Source organism: Scyliorhinus torazame, chromosome 6 (assembly GCF_047496885.1).
Source record: "Scyliorhinus torazame isolate Kashiwa2021f chromosome 6, sScyTor2.1, whole genome shotgun sequence".
In the NCBI taxonomy this organism is placed as follows: domain Eukaryota; kingdom Metazoa; phylum Chordata; class Chondrichthyes; order Carcharhiniformes; family Scyliorhinidae; genus Scyliorhinus; species Scyliorhinus torazame.
Window position 1 is genome coordinate 6,138,948 of NC_092712.1, and position 19,093 is coordinate 6,158,040.

General features: G+C 56.5%; 1 protein-coding gene across 1 annotated transcript in view; it reads right to left on the reverse strand.

Moving 5' to 3' along the window:
* Window positions 1-16,667, reverse strand: part of LOC140424656 (epiplakin-like) — a 41,462-nt gene extending 24,795 nt beyond the window's left edge. Inside the window, exon 1 of the mRNA XM_072507901.1 lies at window positions 16,554-16,667. The gene's annotated coding sequence lies outside the window, so the exon portion shown is untranslated. The remainder of the gene's footprint in view (window positions 1-16,553) is intronic.
* Between the last annotated feature and the right edge of the window lie 2,426 nt (window positions 16,668-19,093).

Genomic DNA, 19,093 nt, shown 5'->3' on the forward strand with positions numbered 1-19,093 from the left:
CTGCGGACAGAGGTCACTCTCTCTGGGTCACACACTGACCGGTCACACCCGGGGTGGCTGCTGCGGACAGAGGTCACTCTCTCTGGGTCACACACTGACCGGTCACACCCGGGGTGTTGCTGCGGACAGAGGTCACTCTCTCTGGGTCACACACTGACCGGTCAACACCCAGTGTGGCTGCTGCGGACAGAGGTCACTCTCTCTGGGTCACACACTGACCGGTCACACCCGGGGTGGCTGCTGCGGACAGAGGTCACTCTCTCTGGGTCACACACTGACCGGTCACACCCGGGGTGTTGCTGCGGACAGAGGTCACTCTCTCTGGGTCACACACTGACCGGTCACACCCAGAGTGGCTGCTGCGGACAGAGGTCACTCTCTCTGGGTCACACACTGACCGGTCAACACCCAGAGTGGCTGCTGCGGACAGAGGTCACTCTCTCTGGGTCACACACTGACCGGTCACACCCGGGGTGGCTGCTGCGGACAGAGGTCACTCTCTCTGGGTCACGCACTGACCGGTCACACCCGGGGTGTTGCTGCGGACAGAGGTCACTCTCTCTGGGTCACACACTGACCGGTCAACACAGAGTGGCTGCTGCGGACAGAGGTCACTCTCTCTGGGTCACACACTGACCGGTCACACACAGAGTGGCTGCTGTGGACAGATGTCACTCTCTCTGGGTCACACACTGACCGGTCAACACAGAGTGGCTGCTGCGGACAGAGGTCACTCTCTCTGGGTCACATACTGACCGGTCACACCCGGGGTGGCTGCTGCGGACAGAGGTCACTCTCTCTGGGTCACACACTGACCGGTCAACAGAGAGTGGCTGCTGCGGAGAGAGGTCACTCTCTCTGGGTCACACACTGACCGGTCACACCCGGGGTGTTGCTGCGGACAGAGGTCACTCTCTCTGGGTCACACACTGACCGGTCACACCCGGGGTGTTGCTGCGGACAGAGGTCACTCTCTCTGGGTCACACACTGACCGGTCAGCAGAGAGTAGCTGCTGCGGACAGAGGTCACTCTCTCTGGGTCACACACTGACCGGTCACACCCGGGGTGGCTGCTGCGGACAGAGGTCACTCTCTCTGGGTCACACACTGACCGGTCACACACAGAGTGGCTGCTGCGGACAGAGGTCACTCTCTCTGGGTCACACACTGACCGGTCACACCCGGGGTGGCTGCTGCGGACAGAGGCCACTCTCTCTGGGTCACACACTGACCGGTCACACCCAGGGTGGCTGCTGCGGACAGAGGTCACTCTCGCTGGGTCAGACACTGACCGGTCACACCCGGGGTGGCTGCTGCGGACAGAGGCCACTCTCTCTGGGTCACACACTGACCGGTCACACCCGGGTGGCTGCTGTGGGCAGAGGTCACTCTCTCTGGGTCACACACTGACCGGTCACACCCGGGTGGCTGCTGTGGGCAGAGGTCACTCTCTCTGGGTCACACACTGACCGGTCACACCCGGGGTGGCTGCTGCGGACAGAGGTCACTCTCTCTGGGTCACACACTGACCGGTCACACCCGGGGTGGCTGCTGCGGACAGAGGTCACTCTCTCCGGGTCACACACTGACCGGTCACACCCGGGGTGTTGCTGCGGACAGAGGTCACTCTCTCTGGGTCACACACTGACCGGTCACACCCGGGGTGGCTGCTGCGGACAGAGGTCACTCTCTCTGGGTCACACACTGACCGGTCACACCCGGGGTGGCTGCTGCGGACAGAGGCCACTCTCTCTGGGTCACACACTGACCGGTCACACCCGGGTGGCTGCTGCGGGCAGAGGTCACTCTCTCTGGGTCACACACTGACCGGTCACACCCGGAGTGGCTGCTGCGGGCAGAGGTCACTCTCTCTGGGTCACACACTGACCGGTCAACACAGAGTGGCTGCTGCGGACAGAGGTCACTCTCTCTGGGTCACACACTGACCGGTCACACCCGGGGTGGCTGCTGCGGACAGAGGTCACTCTCTCTGGGTCACACACTGACCAGTCACACCCGGGGTGGCTGCTGCGGACAGAGGTCACTCTCTCTGGGTCACAAACTGACCGGTCACACCCGGGGTGTTGCTGCGGACAGAGGTCACTCTCTCTGGGTCACACACTGACCGGTCACACCCGGGGTGGCTGCTGCGGACAGAAATCACTCTCTCTGGGTCACACACTGACCGGTCACACCCGGGGTGGCTGCTCCGGACAGAGGTCACTCTCTCTGGGTCACACACTGACCGGTCACACCCGGGGTGGCTGCTGCGGACAGAGGTCACTCTCTCTGGGTCACACACTGACCTGTCAACACAGAGTGGCTGCTGCGGACAGAGGTCACTCTCTCTGGGTCACACACTGACCGGTCAACACAGTGTGGCTGGTGCGGACAGAGGTCACTCTCTCTGGGTCACACACTGACCGGTCATACCCGGGGTGGCTGCTGCGGACAGAGGTCACTCTCTCTGGGTCACACACTGACCGGTCACACCCAGAGTGGCTGCTGCGGACAGAGGTCACTCTCTCTGGGTCACACACTGACCGGTCACACCCAGAGTGGCTGCTGCGGACAGAGGTCACTCTCTCTGGGTCACACACTGACCGGTCACACCCGGGGTGGCTGCTGCGGACAGAGGTCACTCTCTCTGGGTCACACACTGACCGGTCACACCCGGGGTGGCTGCTGCGGACAGAGGTCACTCTTTCTGGGTCACACACTGACCGGTCACACCCGGAGTGTTGCTGCGGACAGAGGCCACTCTCTCTGGGTCACACACTGACCAGTCACACCCGGGGTGTTGCTGCGGACAGAGGTCACTCTCTCTGGGTCACACACTGACCGGTCACACCCGGGGTGGCTGCTGCGGACAGAGGTCACTCTCTCTGGGTCACACACTGACCGGTCAACACAGAGTGGCTGCTGCGGACAGAGGTCACTCTCTCTGGGTCACACACTGACCAGTCACACCCGGGGTGGCTGCTGCGGACAGAGGTCACTCTCTCTGGGTCACACACTGACCGGTCACACCCGGGGTGGCTGCTGCGGACAGAGGTCACTCTCTCTGGGTCACACACTGACCGGTCACACCCGGGGTGGCTGCTGCGGACAGAGGTCACTCTCTCTGGGTCACACACTGACCGGTCACACCCGGGGTGGCTGCTGCGGACAGAGGTCACTCTCTCTGGGTCACACACTGACCGGTCACACCCGGGGTGGCTGCTGCGGACAGAGGTCACTCTCTCTGGGTCACACACTGACCGGTCACACCCAGAGTGGCTGCTGCGGACAGAGGTCACTCTCTCTGGGTCACACACTGACCGGTCACACCCGGGGTGGCTGCTGCGGACAGAGGTCACTCTCTCTGGGTCACACACTGACCGGTCACACCCGGGGTGTTGCTGCGGACAGAGGTCACTCTCTCTGGGTCACACACTGACCGGTCACACCCGGGGTGTTGCTGCGGACAGAGGTCACTCTCTCTGGGTCACACACTGACCGGTCACACCCGGGGTGGCTGCTGCGGACAGAGGTCACTCTCTCTGGGTCACACACTGACCGGTCACACCCAGAGTGGCTGCTGCGGACAGAGGTCACTCTCTCTGGGTCACACACTGACCGGTCAACAGAGAGTGGCTGCTGCGGACAGAGGTCACTCTCTCTGGGTCACACACTGACCGGTCACACCCGGGGTGGCTGCTGCGGACAGAGGTCACTCTCTCTGGGTCATACACTGACCGGTCAACACAGAGTGGCTGCTGCGGACAGAGGTCACTCTCTCTGGGTCACACACTGACCGGTCACACCCAGAGTGGCTGCTGCGGACAGAGGTCACTCTCTCTGGGTCACACACTGACCGGTCAACAGAGAGTGGCTGCTGCGGACAGAGGTCACTCTCTCTGGGTCACACACTGACCGGTCACACCCGGGGTGGCTGCTGCGGACAGAGGTCACTCTCTCTGGGTCATACACTGACCGGTCAACACAGAGTGGCTGCTGCGGACAGAGGTCACTCTCTCTGGGTCACACACTGACCGGTCACACACAGAGTGGCTGCTGCGGACAGAGGTCACTCTCTCTGAGTCAGACACTGACCGGTCACACCCGGGGTGGCTGCTGCGGACAGAGGCCACTCTCTCTGGGTCACACACTGACCGGTCACACCCGGGGTGGCTGCTGCGGACAGAGGTCACTCTCTCTGAGTCAGACACTGACCGGTCACACCCGGGGTGGCTGCTGCGGACAGAGGCCACTCTCTCTGGGTCACACACTGACCGGTCACACCCGGGTGGCTGCTGTGGGCAGAGGTCACTCTCTCTGGGTCACACACTGACCGGTCAACACAGAGTGGCTGCTGCGGACAGAGGTCACTCTCTCTGGGTCACACACTGACCGGTCACACCCGGGGTGGCTGCTGCGGACAGAGGTCACTCTCTCTGTGCCACACACTGACCGGTCACACCCGGGGTGGCTGCTGCGGACAGAGGTCACTCTCTCTGGGTCACACACTGACCGGTCACACCCGGGCTGTTGCTGCGGACAGAGGTCACTCTCTCTGGGTCACACACTGACCGGTCACACCCGGGGTGGCTGCTGCGGACAGAGGTCACTCTCTCTGGGTCACACACTGACCGGTCATACCCGGGGTGGCTGCTCCGGACAGAGGTCACTCTCTCTGGGTCACACACTGACCGGTCACACCCGGGGTGGCTGCTGCGGACAGAGGTCACTCTCTCTGGGTCACACACTGACCGGTCACACCCGGGGTGGCTGCTGCGGACAGAGGTCACTCTCTCTGGGTCACACACTGACCGGTCACACCCGGGGTGGCTGCTGCGGACAGAGGTCACTCTCTCTGGGTCACACACTGACCGGTCACACCCGGGGTGTTGCTGCGGACAGAGGTCACTCTCTCTGTTTCACACACTGACCGGTCACACCCGGGGTGGCTGCTGGGAGGTTGCTGTTTGGACACTTGCTGCTCAGTTAACGAGTTCTTTGGTTGAGAATTGTTCGGAGGAAGCGGTGGGATAGAATTCTCCTCCGAGATGGAATGTCGCTGGGTTACTGTGCTGTGCTGTGCTGATATACATCACTGTCAGTACACACAGGGTTAATGTACATACACTACACCTAGCTCGACACGAGAGGGAGCACCAGAGACATGACACACGAGCAGTCAACCAATAGGTCAGTAAGATAGGACACGACCAATGGACAGTCACGATACACACATCCCATCCAGTCTAATCCCACTCTCCCCCCTCACTCCCCGCACCCTTTAATATCCCACCCAGTCTAATCCCACTCACTCCCCGCACCCTTTAATATCCCACCCAGTCTAATCCCACTCGCCCCCTCACTCCCCTCACCCTTTAATATCCCACCCAGTCTAATCCCCCTCACTCCCCGCACCCTTTAATATCCCACCCAGTCTAATCCCACTCGCCCCCTCACTCCCCGCACCCTTTAATATCCCACCCAGTCTAATCCCACTCTCCCCCTCACTCCCCACACCCTTTAATATCCCACCCAGTCTAATCCCACTCTCCCCCTCACTCCCCGCACCCTTTAATATCCCACCCAGTCTAATCCCACTCACTCCCCGCACCCTTTAATATCCCACCCAGTCTAAGGCCACTCTCCCCCTCACTCCCCGCACCCTTTAATATCCCACCCAGTCTGATCCCACTCTCCCCCTCACTCCCCGCAGCCTTTAATATCCCACCCAGTCTAATCCCACTCTCCCTCTCACTCCTCACACCTTTAATATCCCACCCAGTCTAATCCCACTCTCTCCCCTCACTCCCCACTCCCTTTAATATCCCACCCAGTCTAAGCCCACTCTCCCTCACTCCCCGCACCCTTTAATATCCCACCCAGTCTGATCCCACTCTCCCCCTCACTCCCCGCAGCCTTTAATATCCCACCCAGTCTAATCCCACTGTCCTCTCTCTCCCCACACCCTTAATATCCCACCCAGTCTAATCCCACTCTCCCCGTCACTCCCCGTACACTATAATATCCCACCCAGTCTAAGCCCACTCTCCCTCTCACTCCCCGCACCCTTTAATATCCCACCCAGTCTAAGCCCACTCTCCCCCTCACTCCCCGCACCCTTTAATATCCCACCCAGTCTGATCCCAACACTCTCCCCCTCACTCCCCACACCCTTTAATATCCCACCCAGTCTAAGCCCACTCTCCCCTCACTCCCCACTCCCTTTAATATCCCACCCAATCTGATCCCACTCTCCCCCTCACTCCCCACACACTTTAATATCCCACCCAGTCTAATTCCACTCTCCCCTCACTCCCCGCACCCTTTAATATCACACCCAGTCTGATCCCACTCTCCCCTCACTCCCCGCACCCTTTAATATCCCACCCAGTCTAATTCCACTCTCCCCTCACTCCCCACTCCCTTTAATATCCCACCCAGTCTAATTCCACTCTCCCCTCACTCCCCACTCCCTTTAATATCCCACCCAGTCTAATTCCAATCTCCCCCTCACTCCCCACTCACTTTAATATCCCACCCGGTCTAATCCCACTCTCCCCTCACTCCCCACTCCCTTTAAAATCCCACCCAGTCTGATCCCACTCTCCCCTCTCTCCCCACACCCTTTAATATCCCACCCAGTCTAATCCCACTCTCCCCTCACTCCCCGCACCCTTTAATATCCCATCCAGTCTAATCCCACTCTCCCCTCACTCCCCGCACCCTTTAATACCCCACCCAGACTAATCCCACTCTCCCCCTCACTCCCCTCACCCTTTAATATCCCACCCAGTCTGATCCCACTCTCCCCCTCAGTCCCCGCACCCTTTAATATCCCACCCAGTCTAATCTCACTCTACCCTCACTCCCCGCACCCTTTAATATCCCACCCAGTCTAAGCCCACTCTCCCTCTCACTCCCCGCACCCTTTAATATCCCACCCAGTCTAAGCCCACTCTCCCCCTCACTCCCCGCACCCTTTAATATCCCACCCAGTCTAAGCCCACTCTCCCCTCACTCCCCGCACCCTTTAATATCCCACCCAGTCTAATTCCACTCTCCCCCTCACTCCCCACTCCCTTTAATATCCCACCCAGTCTAATCCCCCTCACTCCCCACACCCTTTAATATCCCACCCAGTCTAATCCCACTCTCCCCTCACTCCCCACTCCCTTTAAAATCCCACCAGTCTGATCCCACTCTCCCCTCACTCCCCGCACCCTTTAATATCCAACCCAGTCTAATCCCACTCTCCCCTCACTCCCCGCACCCTTTAATATCCCACCCAGTCTAATTCCACTCTCCCCCTCACTCCCCGCACCCTTTAATATCCCACCCAGTCTAATCCCACTCTCCCCCTCACTCCCCGCACCCTTTAATATCCCACCCAGTCCAATCCCACTCTCCCCCAGACTCCCCACACCCTTTAATATACCACCCAGTCTGAACCCACACTCCCCCTCACTCCCCATACCCTTTAATATCCCACCCAGTCTAAGCCCACTCTCCCCTCACTCCCCACTCCCTTTAATATCCCACCCTGTCTAATCCCCCTCACTCCCCACTCCCTTTAATATCCCACCCAGTCTAATCCCCCTCACTCCCCGCACCGTTTAATATCCCACCCAGTCGAATCCCACTCTCTCCCCTCACTCCCCGCACCCTTTAATATCTCACCCGGTCTAATCCCACTCTCCCCCTCACTCCCCACTCCCTTTAATATCCCACCCAGTTTAATCCCACTCTCCCCTCACCCTTTAATATCCCACCCAGTCTAATCCCACTCTCCCCCTCACTCCCCGCACCCTTTAATATCCCACCCAGTCCAATCCCACTCTCCTCCTCACTCCCCACTCCCTTTAATATCCCACCCAGTTTAATCCCACTCTCCCCTCACCCTTTAATATCCCACCCAGTCTAATCCCACTCTCCCCCTCACTCCCCGCACCCTTTAATATCCCACCCAGTCTAATCCCACTCTCCCCCTCACTCCCCGCACCCTTTAATATCCCACCCAGTCTAATCCCACTCTCCCCTCACTCCCCACTCCCTTTAATATCCCACCCAGTCTAATTCCACTCTCTCCCTCTCTCCCCGCGCCCTTTAATATCTCACCCAGTCTAATCCCACTCTCTCCCCTCACTCCCCACACCCTTTAATATCCCACCCAGTCTAATTCCACTCTCCCCTCACTCCCCACTCCCTTTAATATCCCACCCAGTCTAATTCCACTCTCTCCCTCTCTCCCCGCGCCCTATAATATCTCACCCAGTCTAATTCCACTCTCCCCTTCACTCCCCGCACCCTTTAATATCCCACCCAGTCTAATCCCACTCTCCCCCTCACTCCCCACACCCTTTAATATCCCACCCAGTCTAATCCACTCTCCCCCTCACTCCCCGCACCCTTTAATATTCCACCCAGTCTAATTGCACTCTCCCCCTCACTCCCCACTCCCTTTAATATCCCACCCAGTATAATTCCACTCTCCCCCTCACTCCCCGCACCCTTTAATATCCCACCCAGTCTAATTCCACTCTCCCCCTCACTCCCCGCACCCTTTAATATCCCACCCAGTCTAATTCCACTTTCCCCCTCACTCCCTGCTCCCTTTAATATCTCACCCGGTCTAATCCCACTCTCCCCCTCACTCCCCACTCCCTTTAATATCCCACCCAGTCTAATTCCACTCTCCCCCTCACTCCCCGCACCCTTTAATATCCCACCCAGTCTAATTCCACTTTCCCCCTCACTCCCTGCTCCCTTTAATATCCCACCCAGTCTAATCCCACTCTCCCCCTCACTCCCCACACCCTTTAATATCCCACCCAGTTTAATTCCACTCTCCCCTCACTCCCCGCACCCTTTAATATCCCACCCAGTCTAATCCCACTCTCCCCTCACTCCCCGCACCCTTTAATATCACACCCAGTCTAATCCCACTCTCCCCGTCACTCCCCGCACCCTTTAATATCCCACCCAGTCTAATTCCACTCTCCCCTCACTCCCCGCACCCTTTAATATCCCACCCAGTCTAATTCCACTTTCCCCCTCACTCCCTGCTCCCTTTAATATCTCACCCGGTCTAATCCCACAGTCCCCCTCACTCCCCACTCCCTTTAATATCCCACCCAGTCTAATCCCACTCTCCCCTCACCCTTTAATATCCCACCCAGTCTAATCCCACTCACCCCCTCACTCCCCGCACCCTTTAATATCCCACCCAGTCCAATCCCACTCTCTCCCCTCACTCCCCGCACCCTTTAATATCCCACCCAGTCTAATCCCACTCTCTCCCCTCACTCCCCACACCCTTTAATATCCCACCCAGTCTAATCCCACTCTCCCCTCACTCCCCACACCCTTTAATATCCCACCCAGTGTAATTCTACTCTCCCCCTCACTCCCCGCACCCTTTAATATCCCACCCAGTCTGATCCCACTCTCCCCCTCACTCCCCGCACCCTTTAATATCCCACCCAGTCTGATCCCACTCTCTCCCCTCACTCCCCCCCACCCTTTAATATCCCACCCAGTCTGATCCCACTCTCTCCCCTCACTCCCCCCCACCCTTTAATATCCCACCCAGTCTAATCCCACTCTCTCCCCTCACTCCCCGCACCCTTTAATATCATAGAATCATAGAATCATAGAAGTTTACAGCATGGAAACAGGCCCTTCGGCCCAACCAGTCCATGCCGCCCAGTTTTTTACCATTAAGCTAGTCCCAGTTGCCCGCACTTGGCCCATAACCCTCTATACCCATCTTACCCATGTAACCATCTAAATGCTTTTTGAAAGACACAATTGTACCCGCTTCTACTACTACCTCTGGCAGCCCATTCCAGACACTCACTACCCTCTGAGTGAAGAAATTGCCCCTCTGGGCCCTTCTGAATCTCTCCCCTCTCACCTTAAACCTATGCCCTCTAGTTTTAGACTCCCCAGTCCCTGCTCCCTTTAATATCTCACCCGGTCTAATCCCACAGTCCCCCTCACTCCCCACTGCCTTTAATATCCCACCCAGTTTAATCCCACTCTCCCCTCACCCTTTAATATCCCACCCAGTCTAATCCCACTCTCCCCCTCACTCCCCGCACCCTTTAATATCCCACCCACTCCCCACTCCCTTTAATATCCCACCCAGTTTAATTCCACTCTCCCCTCACTCCCCGCACCCTTTAATATCCCACCCAGTCTAATCCCACTCACCCCCTCACTCCCCGCACCCTTTAATATCCCACCCAGTCTAATCCCACTGCCCCATCTCTCCCACACCCTTTAATATCCCACCCAGTCTAATCCCATTCTCCCCTCACCCTTTAATATCCCATCCAGTCTCATCCCACTCTCCACCTCACTCCCCACACCCTTTAATATCCCACCCAGTCTAATCCCACTCTCCCCCTCACTCCCCGCACCCTTTAATATCCCACCCAGTCTAATTCCACTCTCCCCCTCACTCCCCGCACCCTTTAATATCCCACCCAGTCTAATCCCACTCTCCCCCTCACTCCCCGCACCCTTTAATATCCCACCCAGTCTAATTCCACTCTCCCCCTCACTCCCCGCACCCTTTAATATCCCACCCAGTCTAATTCCACTCTCCCCCTCACTCCCCGCACCCTTTAATATCCCACCCAGTCTAATTCCACTCTCCCCCTCACTCCCCGCACCCTTTAATATCCCACCCAGTCTAATCCCACTCTCCCCCTCACTCCCCGCACCCTTTAATATCCCACCCAGTCTAATTCCACTCTCCCCCTCACTCCCCGCACCCTTTAATATCCCACCCAGTCTAATCCCACTCTCCCCCTCACTCCCCGCACCCTTTAATATCCCACCCAGTCTAATTCCACTCTCCCCCTCACTCCCCGCTCCCTTTAATATCTCACCCGGTCTAATCCCACTCTCCCCCTCACTCCCCACTCCCTTTAATATCCCACCCAGTTTAATTCCACTCTCCCCTCACTCCCCGCACCCTTTAATATCCCACCCAGTCTAATCCCACTCTCTCCCCTCACTCCCCACTCCCTTTAATATCACACCCAGTCTAATCCCACTCTCTCCCCTCACTCCCCACTCCCTTTAATATCCCACCCAGTCTAATCTCACTCTACCCTCACTCCCCGCACCCTTTAATATCCCACCCAGTCTAAGCCCACTCTCCCCCTCACTCCCCGCACCCTTTAATATCCCACCCAGTCTGATCCCACTCTCCCCCTCACTCCCCGCAGCCTTTAATATCCCACCCAGTCTAATCCCACTCTCCCCTCACTCCCCACTCCCTTTAATATCCCACCCTGTCTAATCCCACTGTCCCCTCACTCCCCACACCCTTAATATCCCACACAGTCTAATCCCACTCTCCCCGTCACTCCCCGTACACTATAATATCCCACCCAGTCTAAGCCCACTCTCCCTCTCACTCCCCGCACCCTTTAATATCCCACCCAGTCTAAGTCCACTCTCCCCCTCACTCCCCGCACCCTTTAATATCCCACCCAGTCTGATCCCAACACTCTCCCCCTCACTCCCCACACCCTTCAATATCCCACCCAGTCTAAGCCCACTCTCTCCCCTCACTCCCCACTCCCTTTAATATCCCACCCAATCTGATCCCACTCTCCCCCTCACTCCCCACACCCTTTAATATCCCACCCAGTCTAATTCCACTCTCCCCTCACTCCCCACACCCTTTAATATCACACCCAGTCTGATCCCACTCTCCCCTCACTCCCCACTCCCTTTAATATCCCACCCAGTCTAATTCCAATCTCCCCCTCACTCCCCGCACCCTTTAATATCCCACCCAGTCTAATCCCACTCTCACCTCACTCCCCACACCCTTTAATATCCCACCCAGTCTAATCCCACTCTCCCCTCACTCCCCGCACCCTTTAATATCCCATCCAGTCTAATCCCACTCTCCCCTCACTCCCCGCACCCTTTAATACCCCACCCAGTCTAATCCCCCCTCACTCCCCGCACCCTTTAATATCCCACCCAGTCTGATCCCACTCTCCCCCTCAGTCCCCGCACCCTTTAATATCTCACCCAGTCTAATCTCACTCTACCCTCACTCCCCATACCCTTTAATATCCCACCCAGTCTAAGCCCACTCTCCCTCTCACTCCCCGCACCCTTTAATATCCCACCCAGTCTAAGCCCACTCTCCCCCTCACTCCCCGCAGCCTTTAATATCCCACCCAGTCTAAGCCCACTCTCCCTCTCACTCCCCGCACCCTTTAATATCCCACCCAGTCTAAGCCCACTCTCCCTCTCACTCCCCGCACCCTTTAATATCCCACCCAGTCTAAGCCCACTCTCCCCTCACTCCCCACTCCCTTTAATATCCCACCCAGTCTAATCCCCCTCACTCCCCACACCCTTTAATATCCCACCCAGTCTAATCCCACTCTCCCCTCACTCCCCACTCCCTTTAAAATCCCACCAGTCTGATCCCACTCTCCCCTCACTCCCCGCACCCTTTAATATCCAACCCAGTCTAATCCCACTCTCCCCTCACTCCCCGCACCCTTTAATATCCCACCCAGTCTAATTCCACTCTCCCCCTCACTCCCCGCACCCTTTAATATCCCACCCAGTCTAATCCCACTCTCCCCCTCACTACCCGCACCCTTTAATATCCCACCCAGTCTAATCCCACTCTCCCCCTCACTCCCCGCACCCTTTAATATCCCACCCAGTCCAATCCCACTCTCCCCCAGACTCCCACACCCTTTAATATCCCGCCCAGTCTGAACCCACTCTCCCCCTCACTCCCCATACCCTTTAATATCCCACCAGTCTAATCCCCCTCACTCCCCACTCCCTTTAATATCCCACCCAGCCTAATCCCCCTCACTCCCCGCACCGTTTAATATCCCACCCAGTCTAATCCCACTCTCCCCCTCACTTCCCACTCCCTTTAATATCCCAGCCAGTCGAATCCCACTCTCCCCCTCACTCCTCGCACCCTTTAATATCCCACGCAGTCTAATCCCACTCTCCCCCTCACTCCCCGCAGCCTTTAATATCCCACCCAGTCTAATCCCACTCTCCCCCTCACTCCCCGCATCCTTTAATATCCCGCCCAGTCTAATCCCACTCTCCCCTCACTCCCCCCACCCTTTAATATTCCACCCAGTCATATCCCACTCACTCCCCGCACCCTTTAATATCCCACCCAGTCTAATTCCACTCTCCCCCTCACTCCCCGCACCCTTTAATATCCCACCCAGTCTAATCCCACTGTCCCCTCACTCCCCGCACCCTTTAATATCACACCCAGTCTAATCCCACTCTCCCCGTCACTCCCCGCACCCTTTAATATCCCACCCAGTCTAATCCCACTCTCCCCCTCAGTCCCCGCACCCTTTAATATCCCACCCAGTCTAATTCCACTCTCCCCTCACTCCCCGCACCCTTTAATATCCCACCCGGTCTAATCCCACTCTCCCCCTCACTCCCTGCTCCCTTTAATATCCCACCCAGTTTAATCCCACTCTCCCCTCACCCTTTAATATCCCACCCAGTCTAATCCCACTCTCTCCCCTCACTCCCCATACCCTTTAATATCCCACCCAGTCTAATTCCACTCTCCCCTCACTCCCCGCAGCCTTTAATATCCCACCCAGTCTAATTCCACTCTCCCCTCACTCCCCGCACCCTTTAATATCCCACCCAGTCCAATCCCACTCTCTCCCCTCACTCCCCACACCCTTTAATATCCCACCCAGTCTAAATCCACTCTCTCCCCTCACTCCCCGCAGCCTTTAATATCCCACCCAGTCTAATCCCACTCTCTCCCCTCACTCCCCTCACCCTTTAATATCCCACCCAGTCTAATCCCACTCTCCCCCTCACTCCCCGCACCCTTTAATATCCCACCCAGTCTAATCCCACTATCACCCCTCACTCCCCGCACCCTTTAATATCACACCCAGTCTAATTCCACTCTCCCCCTCACTCCGCACACCCTTTAATATCCCACCCAGTCTAATCCCACTCTCACCCCTCACTTCCCACACCCTTTAATATTCCACCCAGTCTAATCCCACTCTCCCCTCACTCCCCGCACCCTTTAATATCCCACCCAGTCTAATCCCACTCTCCCCTCACCCTTTAATATCCCACCCAGTCTAAATCCACTCTCTCCCCTCACTCCCCGCAGCCTTTAATATCCCACCCAGTCCAATCCCACTCTCTCCCCTCACTCCCCTCACCCTTTAATATCCCACCCAGTCTAATCCCCCTCTCCCCCTCACTCCCCGCACCCTTTAATATCCCACCCAGTCTAATCCCACTATCACCCCTCACTCCCCGCACCCTTTAATATTCCACCCAGTCTAATCCCACTCTCCCCTCACTCCCCTCACCCTTTAATATCCCACCCAGTCCAATCCCACTCTCCCCCTCACTACCCGCACCCTTTAATATCCCACCCAGTCTAATCCCACTCTCCCCCTCACTCCCCGCACCCTTTAATATCCCACCCAGTCCAATCCCACTCTCCCCCAGACTCCCACACCCTTTAATATCCCACCCAGTCTGAACCCACTCTCCCCCTCACTCCCCATACCCTTTAATATCCCACCCAGTCTAAGCCCACTCTCCCCTCACTCCCCACTCCCTTTAATATCCCACCCAGTCTAATCCCCCTCACTCCCCACTCCCTTTAATATCCCGGTCTAATCCCACTCTCCCCCTCACTCCCCACTCCCTTTAATATCCCACCCAGTTTAATCCCACTCTCCCCTCACCCTTCAATATCCCACCCAGTCTAATCCCACTCTCCCCCTCACTCCCCGCACCCTTTAATATCCCACCCAGTCCAATCCCACTCTCTCCCCTCACTCCCCGCACCCTTTAATATCCCACCCAGTCTAATTCCACTCTCCCCCTCACACCCCGCACCCTTTAATATCCCACCCAGTCTAATCCCACTCTCCCCTCACTCCCCGCACCCTTTAATATCCCACCCAGTCTAATTCCACTCTCTCCCCTCACTCCCCGCACCCTTTAATATCCCACCCAGTCTAATTGCACTCTCCCCCTCACTCCCCACTCCCTTTAATATCCCACCCAGTATAATTCCACTCTCCCCCTCACTCCCCGCACCCTTTAATATCCCACCCAGTCTAATTCCACTCTCCCCCTCACTCCCCGCACCCTTTAATATCCCACCCAGTCTAATTCCACTTTCCCCCTCACTCCCTGCTCCCTTTAATATCTCACCCGGTCTAATCCCACTCTCCCCCTCACTCCCCACACCCTTTAATATCCCACCCAGTTTAATCCCACTCTCCCCTCACTCCCCGCACCCTTTAATATCCCACCCAGTCTAATCCCACTCTCCCCTCACTCCCCGCACCCTTTAATATCCCACCCAGTCTAATTCCACTCTCCCCTCACTCCCCGCACCCTTTAATATCTCACCCGGTCTAATCCCACAGTCCCCCTCACTCCCCACTCCCTTTAATATCCCACCCAGTTTAATCCCACTCTCCCCTCACCCTTTAATATCCCACCCAGTCTAATCCCACTCTCCCCCTCACTCCCCGCACCCTTTAATATCCCACCCAGTCTAATCCCACTCTCTCCCCTCACTCCCCGCACCCTTTAATATCCTACCCAGTCTAATCCCACTCTCCCCTCACCCTTTAATATCCCACCCAGTCTAATCCCACTCTCCCCCTCACTCCCCGCACCCTTTAATATCCCACCCAGTCCAATCCCACTCTCTCCCCTCACTCCCCACACCCTTTAATATCCCACCCAGTCTAATCCCACTCTCTCCCCTCACTCCCCACACCCTTTAATATCCTACCCAGTCTAATCCCACTCTCTCCTCACTCCCCACTCCCTTTCATATCCCACCCATTCTAATCCCACTCTCTCCCCTCGCTCCCCACACCCTTTAATATCCCACCCAGTCTAATCCCACTCTCCCCTTACTCCCCACTCCCTTTAATATCCCTCCGAGTCTGATCCCACTCTCCCCCTCACTCCCCGCACCCTTTAATATCCCACCCAGTCTAATCCCACTCTCCCCTCACTCGCCACTCCCTTTAATATCCCACCCAGTCTGATCCCACTCTCCCCCTCACTCCCCGCACCCTTTCATATCCCACCCAGTCTAATCTCACTCTCCCCTCACTCCCCGCACCCTTTAATATCCCACCCAGTCTAATCCCACTCTCTCCCCTCACTCCCCGCACCCTTTAATATCCCACCCAGTCTAATCCCACTCTCCCCTCACCCCCCACTCCCTTTAATATCCCACCCAGTCTGATCCCACTCTCCCCCTCACTCCCCGCACCCTTTTATATCCCACCCAGTCTAATCCCACTCTCCCCTCACTCCCTGCACCCTTTAATATCCCTCCCTTTTCTTTCTGTATCTATGCAACGAAAGAAAGGATTTGCTGGAATGGGCTTATTCCCTGGCACCCATCTCGCTCCCTGATAGATGTGGGACTGAGCCTGTGAACTCCTTACTAACTGAACAGAACCGGTACCACGAGGCGCAGTGATAGAGTTAGTATTCACCTGAGGCTGCTTCCTGGGGCTTCCTGCTCACTCAGCTCCCGATCCGCTCCTCTCTGAACCCAGCCTTTTTATAGACAGAGTCCCCGCCCTGACATGTGAACAAAGTTAGTGTCAGCACCTTTACATTCCTGTGAGTAGGCGGAGCAGATACACATCAGACCAGACTTGACACGAGGAATGCAGAGAATAATGTTAGCCAAACAACTGCAACCACCATTAACCCTAACCCTAACCATTAACCCTAACCCTAACCATTAACCCAAACCCTAACCCCAACCCTAACCCTAACCACCATTAACCCTAACCCTAACCATTAACCCTAATCTTAACCCTGCCCCTAACCCTAACCCTAACCATTAACCCTAATCTTAACCCTGACCCTAACCCTAACCCAAACCATTTACCCTAATCTTAACCCTGACCCTAACCCTAACCCTAACCATTAACCCTAAACCTAACCCTAACCCTAACCCCAACCTCACGCCTAAACCTACCCCCGGTCCTTACAAGAAGCTGCCTCCGACCCCGCCCCCACTTCCTCACCAGGGCTGTATTTGCTGCCTGGCAATAGTTAATCAAATTTGGCAGGACCAGCCGCCGCCCCTCCCCCTGCCACGCCCCCCCCCCACCCCCCCACCCCCTCGACCCCGCTCCAGCACCTTCTTTACCCGCGGGGCTTTAACCGCCCAAACAACCCCCCAAATCAGTGCACCAACCTTCCTTAAAAAAGCCTTTGGAATGAAGTTCGGGAGATTCCGGTACACAAATCAGGGGCGAAATTCTCCGGAAACGGCGCGATGTCCGCCGACTGGCGCCCAAACCGGCGCCAATCAGACGGGCATCGCGCCGCCCCAAAGGTGCGGAATGCTCCGCATCTTTGGGGGCCGAGCCCCAACATTGAGGGGCTAGGCCGACGCCGGAGGGATTTCCGCCCCGCCAGCTGGCGGAAACGGCCTTTGTTGCCCCGCCAGCTGGCGCGGAAATTACATCTCGGGGCGGCGCATGCGCGGGAGCGTCAGCGGCCGCTGACAGTTTCCCGCGCATGCGCAGTGGAGGGAGTCTCCGTGGATCAGGAAGGGCTCACGCTTTCCCATGTTGCGCAGGTCAAAGAGACACAGCCTGAGTGAGACACAGACAGAGTGGGAATTTGGAACTTAGTAATTTGGTGCAGTGAGGTAATTCGGTGCAGAGTGGGATCATCCGGGAGGCAGAGGGGGTGATTGAGAGGAGTTACAGGGAGGTAGCCACACCCAAGGTACAGGACAAGAATAGCTGGGTTACAGTCAGGGGTAGAAAAACAAACAGGCAGACAGTGCAGGGATCCCTCGTGGCCATTCCCCTTCAAAACAAGTATACCGTTTTGGATGCTGTTGGGGGGGATGACCTACCGGGGGAAGGCCCTAGCGGCCAGGTCTCTGGCACTGAGTCTGGCTCTGGGGCTCAGAAGGGAAGGGGGGAGAATAGAAAAGCAATAGTTGTAGGAGATTCAATGGTTAGGGGAATAGAAAGGAGATTATGTGGTCGCGAGCGAGACTCCCGGAAGGTATGTTGCCTCCCGGGTGCCAGGGCCAGGGATGTCTCGGATCGTGTCTTCAGGATCCTTAAGGGGGAGGGGGAGCAGCCAGAAGTCGTGGTGCACATTGGTACCAACGACGTAGGTAGGAAAAGGGGTGTGGAGGTAATAAATGAGTTTAGGGAGTTAGGCTGGAAGTTAAAAGCCAGGACAGACAGAGTTGTCATCTCTGGTTTGTTGCCGGTACCACGTGATAGCGAGGCTAGGAATAGGGAGAGAGTGCAGCTGAACACGTGGCTGCAGGAATGGTGGAAGGGGGAGGGCTTCAGGTATTTAGATAATTGGAGCGCATTCTGGGGAAGGTGGGACCTGTACAAGCAGGACGGGTTGCATCTGAACCAGAGGGGCACCAATATCCTGGGAGGGAGGTTTTCTAGTACTCTTCGGGAGGGTTTAAACTAATTTGGCAGGGGAATGGGAACCGGATTTGTAGTCCAGCAACTAAGGTAGCCGATATTCAGGACGCCAAAGCGTGTAATGAGGCAGTGGGGAAGGGAACACTGACAAAGGAGAGTACTTGCAGGCACGGAGATGGGTTGAAGTATGTATACTTCAACGCAAGAAGCATCAGGAATAAGGTGGGTGAACTTAAGGCATGGATCGGTACTTGGGACTACGATGTGGTGGCCATCACGGAAACTTGGATAGAAGAGGGGCAGAAATGGTTGTTGGAGGTCCCTGGTTATAGATGTTTCAATAAGATTAGGGAGGGTGGTAAAAGAGGTGGGGGGGGTGGCATTATTAATTAGAGATAGTATAACAGCTGCAGAAAGGCAGTTCGAGGAGTATCACCCTATTGAGGTAGTGTGGGTTGAAGTCAGAAATAGGAAAGGAGCAGTCACCTTGTTAGGAGTTTTCTATAGGCCCCCCAATAGTAACAGAGATGTGGAGGAACAGATTGGGAAACAGATTTTGGAAAGGTGCAGAAGTCACAGGGTAGTAGTCATGGGTGACTTTAACTTCCCAA